Source organism: Dipodomys ordii, unplaced genomic scaffold (assembly GCF_000151885.1).
Source record: "Dipodomys ordii isolate 6190 unplaced genomic scaffold, Dord_2.0 Scaffold1, whole genome shotgun sequence".
In the NCBI taxonomy this organism is placed as follows: domain Eukaryota; kingdom Metazoa; phylum Chordata; class Mammalia; order Rodentia; family Heteromyidae; genus Dipodomys; species Dipodomys ordii.
In genome coordinates, this window is record NW_012267217.1 from 2,859,858 (window position 1) to 2,868,935 (window position 9,078).

Genomic DNA, 9,078 nt, shown 5'->3' on the forward strand with positions numbered 1-9,078 from the left:
AAAGCTACCCAGGGTCCCTACCAATCACCTGGCTCGGCCTTTTCCTGGCTGTGCCTGTCCACCAACGCACACAAGGTGAACAGAAGCACTGCAACAGGCCATCATCTCTGGCGTCCTCTCACACCTCCAAACATGCTTTTGCACGATAGGAAATGACCAGAACGAACCTTTGGTCCAATGTGAAAAAGAAAAATCCCCTTTCAATGACCCTGCAAATAAAGACAACTGAAATAATCGTCACTGACTATATTGTTTAAAAAAGGATTCCAGAAGGCAGAGTTAGTCATGACACTGCTTTTAAACACACACAAGTGCTCTCCCAAGGTGTGTCTGGCTGTATCTAAAGGCAATAATCACTGATTGATTTAGTTAAGCCAGAATAATAATTCTACCAGTGGAGCATTTACTGATGTCAAGAGAGACAAGGTTGATCAAAAGATTCCACAAGAAGGAATCTGGCCCTGCAGAGAGGCCTGGCAATTCCTGTAAGCCCAGACAGGCAAGGTCTGAGATAAACAGCTGGCTAATATATGAGGAAGAAAGGAAGCCTCGGAGATCAATCTGAGACACCTGAAATAAGATCTCTTAAAATGGGAGTAAAGGAAGGGTCTTGAGGGGATGCACCCTGACCTGATCTGATACACTCAAGCAGGGATTTCCCACTAATAGGCATGGATTAAGCAAATCCACTCACCTCCAGCACCACCTCAATCCCTAAAACTTAGAATTAAAGAAAAGATACTAGTCAATAAGAACAAAAAGAACTGTCGATGAGATGATAGGAAATGATGTATGTCAACGACATTTTAGAAGATGAGAATTCCAAGAGCCATTTACAACTGACTTAATGGAGCCCAGAAAACCTAACTGCACAAAGTCAATTCCCTGTAGTAAACCCACCTCAATACCCATGTGACTCTGCTTTGCTGGCACACCTTCATGACCCATAGAGTTGAAACCAATAATATATATATATATTCCTTGAAGATATTTGGCTACCATTCCAAATGTAAAGAACTTTTGGATGACATCATGTTTCTCTAAAATCATTAAAAGGTGTCTCTGAGATGCACATGTAATCTTGGGCCATATTATAAGCCCTTCATAGCCTGCTCACCTTCTTTATTTAATATAAAATTTGTATGAACATGTAAACATTTTGCACAGTAAAATGCTTTAACATTCTCAAAATAGCTTCGTTGCGACTGATTTATCTCCTCAGAGAATTGTTAGGCTGCTCATTTAAAATATTTGCAGGTCATATTTTTTATATTTGGATTTTATTATATGTTTATATGTTTTTAGAAAGATTGCATTCCAAACCCTTATGTTTTTTTACTTGCAAAGCATACTAGGACCTCAAAAGCGGTGGTTGGGCGGGCTATTAGAGAAAGGGAACTGTGGGCTTCTCAAAACTGAGCTAGAGTTTCTCAGCTCTGGGTTGAGTCTTATTGGAATAGCCAGCAGTCCGAAGCAGAGTGCATTAAAGCAGGTAGAAATAGCATCACGTAGGCTGTTTGAATTGCTTACAGGGCTGCTCATGTGGATTTGTCTGAGGGAAAGCAGAAATCTAGCTGTGATCCGAAATACTTGAACTGTTAAGAGGTCTGAGCTGTCTCAGATCCCAGCGTAGTGTAACCATGAACCTGGATAGCTTTGACTGGGGAAGGAAGGAAAGCTCTACCTGCCTAGCATGCATAAAGCCCAGACTTCAAAACCCAAAACAATAAATACATAAAAATCAAATGATGGGCCAAATTTAGCCAATGGACTAAACGATAGTTTACCAATAATCCCTTACATTAGAATTTGTGATTCAGCCAACAAAGAGGTTAGCAGATGTCTGTCATTTCTCTAAACTCTTTTAGAATCATTTCCTTGGTGGGTCAGCTAGGCCACGGTAGAACCCACGTGCACCTGACCAGCACTCAGCAGCCGTAGGAAACCTAAGAGGGCCTTGTCTTCATCTTCTGGGAACAATCAAACCATGTGCCCTGAATCAAAGATAATTATCAGAAATTAAGATATTCGTGGCTGGCAAACATCTACCAAGAAATCCAAACAAACCAGCTTGCACTGGCTCTCTCTGGCTCCCTACTTTAATTATCTAACCAAAGATAGGAAGGATCACCTCTGAGTGGAGTCGTACTACACATGTGCCCTTGGATTCATTTGTCCCACAGAGAAACCCTCTGTGGGCCCTCTGGCACTGACTGACACAGGAATAGGAAAGCAGAGGGTAAGGAAAGCATCTTTCACACTGAAAATCTACCAAACTCTTCAAGTTCCCATCAATGCAATCCAACAGAGAAACACACCGCCACTCTTCTCCACATTTACCAATCCAGTCATGAGCCCAAACACTCTGAACAACCTCTCTTGGCGACAGGATTCTCCAGGTCACACTTCCTTAACGAGAAGGACAAGAGCTGCCCATCGGGCAGCAGTGCTGTGCTGGTAATGTCACCTGAACCGGCGTTCCCAGGACCACCGTGGGGCAGCCACAGGAGGGGATCCAGGAGAGAAAGTTGGCTGAGCCCTCTGGAAGCAGAGCGTTTTGTTACTGGTACGCCCCAGCTGCCTTCATGCTCCTCACACTGGGCTGCTTGGTGCTAAGATCAAAGCCCCTCCTTACCTTCCCAGAGGCCCAATCTGGGAGAAAATAAAAGCCGCCTGGTACCTAAAGACTTGTATATGCTTGCTGTTTTGCTTCTGCTTGCAGTCTTGCCTTTCCCCCAGTGATTTTAGGAAAGTTTCGGTTAAAAGTCCAAGAACACTGATAAGCTCGGTCTTTGGGCAACCATTCTCACCTGAGGCCTGATTGTCAGATGTTTACATGCTTGTCTCTTCTCAATGTTACTTTCCTATTTCAAACCCACTGAAAGCAGCAGAAGGGAATAAAACATTTCTGGGAATCTAGGGCCATTTTGGTCTCAGGGCTTTATTTTTAAAAGTTCCAGTTACAGCTGCAGTCCAGTGCCCACACCCCCTCCCCACCTCACCTCCCAACCCCCTGGAAAAATCAGCATCTTGAATTTGATATTTATCCTTCTTGTACTTTCCAAGGTTCGTATGATTATAATGTGTGTAACTAAGCTGGACACCAGTGGCTCACGCCTGTAATCCTAGCTATTCAGGAGGCTGAGATCTGAGGATCATGGCTCAAAGCCAGCCCAGGCTGGAAAGTCCATGAGACTCTTATCTCCAATAAACCACCAGAAAACTGGAAGTGGTGCTGTGGCTCAAGACATAGAGCACTTACCTTGAGCCATAGAACTGAGGGACTCCCAGGCCCAGAGTTCGAGCCACATGACTGACCAAAAAAAAAAAAAAAAAGGAAAAAAAAGTGTGTAACTTATCATTTATTTCAATATTAAAATCTACCTAGGGCTGGAGGTGTGGCTCAGATTTGTAGAGCTACAGGGTAGCAAGTGTGAGACCCTGGGTTCAAACCTCACTACCACCAAAACATAAATAAGGAAAGAAAAATTCTAGCCAAGGGCTAGCAGCTTATACCTGTCATCCTAGCTACGGAGACAGCTGAGATGGACGTGATGTGATTCAAGGCCATCAGAACAAAATTTCACAAGACTTCTTTCCAATGAAGAGCTGGACACAATGGCCTATACCTGTTATCCTAGCTGTTGGAAAGCCTAACACATGGATCACAGCTCAGGTGAGGGCTGGTCAAGAAGTGAGACTCTCCCCTCCCCCAGTCTCAAAAATAAGGAGGCAAAGTCTGGTCACAGGTGGCTCACACATGTAATCCTAGCTAGAGATCTGACCTAATCAAGATCTTCTAAGGATCACGTTTGAATCCAGCCAGGGGCAGAAAAGTTCCCAGGAGACTCTTATCTCCAAATAATCACTCACAAAGAACAGAAGTAGCGCTGTGGTTCAAGTGGTAGAGCGCTATCCTTGAGCACAAAGAGACTCAGAGACAACTCCCAGGCCCTGAGTTCAAGGCTTACAACCGACAAAAAGAAGAGGAAAAGTCAAGAATGGAAGGATCCGAGGTATGAACACCTGCTAGATAAGAACCAGGACTAGAGATAAACAAAAAAACAGCTACTTAAATATCACCATTCTGGTCATGCCTTTTGCCATTTCCTTGAAGTCGTGTTTTCAGGGCCTTTCCCTTTTTGTTCCATGTAATTTTGCTCACTCGGTTCAACTACCCTATGGTCTTCCGTCATATTTTCTGTCATGATTTCTTTATCTTCCTATTTGAGACTCATTCAGATGATTTCCTATTTTTCACTACTATAAAAATGACATCCTCCGTAGATGTTCTTATACTTGGATCTTTTCATATGCCACACATACACTTTGTTTTTTAGACTGTCTACTTTATCAGTCTCTTCCTTTTCAGTAATAATGATGTAAAATAAGATATAACTTCAAAGAAGAAATGTTTCCCTCTCTCCTCATCCTCCTGTTCACGTTTGTCTCCATGGTGAACAGACCCAGTGCCTTCCCAAATGTCTATTCTGAATTAGGCCACATGCAGCAACCTCCTTGATCATAGAACCCAACTCTGCTTCCCTTCTCTCCCTGCCCAAGGGTGTGACTTTCTAAGAGTTTTCTGTAAACGAGACCAAAGGGAGAATGTCTGCAGATATAAGCTTTAGCGTTGTTTTGTTTTCCTCCCCAGTTGTTTTCAAGCTGTCATTTAAAACAGTTGTTGCTGGGACCCTAAATATTGGGACATGTCAGTCTCTGTTCCTAGCCGGGGAAGTCCGCAAGCCGTTTCCCTCCAAACACTGGGCTATTTCCTGTTCAAGCACTGGGATAACAGGCAGGTCCCTGGGGTGGGTCGCCCACGCAGCCACCGCAGCTGCGTGGCTGGAGTCACTTCTGGGAAAGAGGTGTTGAAGAACATGGGTTGTTTCTGGCAGCCGGTCCCAGCTGGGGGCGTGGCTGTCTCCGTGGCCATTTAAGCAGTGTGAAGGGAGGGGTGTGATGCCAAACGGTTATCATAGCCTCCTGTGATGAGAGATGCTGAGCTTTTTATGATAATGTGTTGTCTTCTTTCAGAAGGAAAGGGTGGGAGGTGATGATGGTGGAAGGGATGATCTGAGTAAGATGCATGCTACACATGTTCAAGTATGCAACTCTTAAAATGTAAATGAAGGGGATAGAAGGAAAGCAACTTGTATTGTAGAATGGTGGAGCAAGCTCTGCAGAGCTCCAGCACATGTGTGGTTTGGGTTTCTGCCATCAGGATGCTCATTCTTCTCCCCCCAGAATTGGAGCTTCTCGTCCCCCTGGATCCACTCAGGATCCAGGCCCAGTCCAAGGTACACAGTGAGTTCCCCCATATTTTTCCAGAATCACCTTCCTGGGGTCACACTCCCCACACCCTAGCAGTGGACAGGCCAGTGGTACCTTCCTACAAGTCCAGGTAGCCAAGGTCATGATTTCACCAGAGCAAAGCCCTCAACTGTGCTGCCACACCCCTCCAAACTGCTTCTGACTCTAGATGGATCCATATAGCCTACAGCTCCCATCCGCCAGTTTCTTGGCCTCACCCACTCTACGTTGGACACCTCTCCCACCACCACCACCATGCTGGCAGAAAATGGAGATAAGGAGGGCTTGTGAGAATGGTATTTTGAGCCAAGAAAGCAACACATTTGGACAACCAAAGAGAAGAGAAAGCAGGTCGAATGTCCAAACTTTTAAAAGTAGCACCTTAGCTTAAAAAAAAATAAAAAAAAGCTACATGCTACCACCTAGGTACCACCTAGGTAGCTATAGCCAGCCTATCTCAGGCCATTTAAAAGAATATAAATGTGCTGACAGCCAGTGGCTCACACCTGTTATCCTAGCTACTCAGGAGGTTGAGATCTGAGGATTGATATTTGAAGCCAGCCTGAGCAGAAAAGTACATGAGAATCTTATCTCCAATATACTTCTCAGAAATAGATGGAAGTAGCACTGTGGCTTAAGTGGTGGAGCACTAGCCTTGAGCACAAAGAAGCTCAACGACAGCACCTCTGGCCCTGAGTTCAAGCTCCAGGACTGGCAAAAAAAAGTATAAATGTGACTCAGCCAATACAACACCCTCAGAAATAGAATTATCTGAAACAAATGCACACTTACAGCCATTGCTATCACCTGTAACAACAGAGGCCTATGTAAGACAAAGGGCAGGAAACTTGCTGCATATCTAACCAGACAGCAGGCTGCCTATTTCCTGTGAACTGAGTCACAAGGTGGAGTCATACCAGCCCAGTGTTCTAAGGTGAGAGAGGTAAGTCCAGAATAGAGGAGAAAAGAAAGAATTCAAAATGGTTTACTTTTCTCATATCTAAAATATACTTGGAACTCAAAATTTTAAATCCCCCAACAACAAATTCTCAAAGAAACAACTGCCCAATAAATAAGTGGGCTAAAGACTTAAAGAGAAACTTCTCTGAAGAGGAAAGAAGGATGGCCAATAGACACATGAAGAAATGCTCAACCTCTCTAGCCATAAAAGAAATGCAAATCAAAACAACATTGAGATACCACCTCACCCCAGTTAGAATGGCTATAATCAAGAACTCTAATAACAACAGATGCTGGAGGGGATGTGGACAGAAGGGAACCCTACTGCATTGTTGGTGGGAGTGTAAACTTGTTCAGCCACTTTGGAAAGTAGTATGGAGGTTCCTCAAAAGACTCCACATAGAGCTCCCCTATGACCCAGCAATCCCATTTTTGGACATTTACCCAAATGATCACAAACAAGACAATACTAAAGCTACCAGTACAACTATGTTTATTGCAGCATTATTGACCATAGCTAAGATATGGAACCAACCCAGATGCCCCTCAGTAGATCAAGAAAATGTGGTATATATACACAATGGAATTCTATGCCTCCATCAGAAAGAATGGCATTGCCCCATTTGTTAAGAAATGGAAAGACTTGGAAAAAATTATAGTAAGTGAAGTAAGCCAGGCCCAAAGAAACATAGGTCCATGGTTTCCCTTATTTGCAATAACCAGTATATGTCTGAGGCAAGTAGAAATGGTCAGATAAGATGAAGTTAAGTGAAATGAACCCCAAGATAGGGAAACAAGTGTTTTTTTTCTTGCTTGCTATTGTTTCTAATGTATTTTTTGCGGGGGGGGGGGTTACGGTCGTGGGGCCTGAACTCTGGGCTTGGGCGCTGTCCCTCAGCTCTTCAGCTCAAGGCTAGCGCTCTACCACTTGAACCATAGTGTCACTTCCAGCTTTTTTCTTTTCGCTTATGTGGTGCTGGGGTATCAAACCAGGGCCTCAGGCATGCAAGGCAAGTGCTCTACCACTGAGCCACCTTCCCAGCCCCTCTAACATATTTATAAGGTACTGCATAAGTTTTTTTGTTGCTTTGCATGTCCCTCCCCCACAGTATAACTCCTGTTTTCACTGTATTTGATGTTGGTATAATTTGGGGAGGGGAAGGAAAAAAACAAATTGTTTAAATAGGGATACAGGTGGACCCATTGCAACAATGATGCTGTATTGAATACAATACAAGATGCTGTATTGAAAAACGAACTTTACAATTTAGGTGGGGGGGGGGAGTATAGTTGTGGAGCGAAGGGATGGGAGGGGAAAAACAAAGGAGGAGGCAACAATGCTTGATAAGAAATGTACTCACTACCTTGCTCATGTAATTGTAACCCCTCTGTACAGTATTTTCACAATAAAAAACTTATTTAAAAAAATGGTTTACTTGAAAGGAGGAGGCTACAATGCTTGATAAGAAATGTACTCATTATCTTGCCCATGTAATTGTAACCCTTCTGTACAGTATTTTCACAATAAAAAAAAAGAAAAGAAAAAAATGGTTTACTTCTTCCTATAAACCATGATTAGATTCAATCCTGCAAAGGTCTAACATAATCCTGCAAAGACTTAACAGTGAAACATTTGATTAAACAGCTGGATTTTGGTGGTTTGTAGGTGCAGAAAAATCTTTCTCCAGCATGTCTCAGTCTGAAGATAAGATGATTTCTGCCTATTCTACAGAGCAGGATTTCCTCCTGCATGTTTGTCTGGTCACTCACAGAAGCGGCAATTCTAAGAACCACCAACCAGGATCGATGTCAGAAAGCCTGTGAAAGGCAACTCCAGGGAGGAAACGGAGGAAGACTTTACAATGAATCTGAGTCTGCATAAAATGTCTCTCATTGCATATCCTCAGAGCCCAGTCTTTCTGGGACTAACCTGTATCACCTGACTAAGAGATAAGACAGAAGACAGAAAGAAAAACTGCAAAAAGAAGCTGGGAATAAAGGGAGAATTCAATTATTTTTCCTGGACCAGACAAAATCAATAAATCATAGATCTTTTTTATTGACAGGACCAGTTCTTAATTACTCAGCATAAGCCACTTTTTTCTTAAACTTATACACTATAAAATAATTCATTTACCAGGATTTCTAGATTCCCTAGAAAACAGACCATGGTCAGCTCAAAAATACCATGAGCACATGCTGCCCTCCTGTGGACTCATGTGGTATTACTGATTAAACTTAATGGTTACTCTGAATTTTTCACTTCAATCCTCTTATCCTTCACACTGATATTACACATGCAACACAAAAAATATTGTAAATTAGGTTTTGAAGATTACACATTTATCACTTTGTGTTTGTAGTTTAATCCACATTAATTTAGAGACAAATATTTTGTATTAATATAGTTCAATGTTTTTCTATTTTAAAAAAAGTTTTATTACTAAGTAAGACATTTATGCACTAAGAATGTGTTTTCCAATCCATGGGTCCTGAAACCCATTTAATGAGTTATGACACTTATTTTTTTAAAAAATGAGGGGCTGGGAAGGTGGCTCAGTGGTAGAGTACCTGCCTTGCATGCATGAGGCCCTGGGTTCGATTACTCAGCACCACATAAGCAGAGAAAAGCTGGAAGTGGATCATGTTGTACAGTTCTAGCCTTAAGCTGAAGAGCTCAGGGATAGCACCCCAGGCCCAGAGTTCAGGCTCCACAGCTAAGAAGGAAAGAAAGAGAGAGGGGGAGGGGGAAGGAAGGAAGGAAGGAAGGAAGGAAGGAAGGAAGGAAGGAAGGAAGGAAGGAAG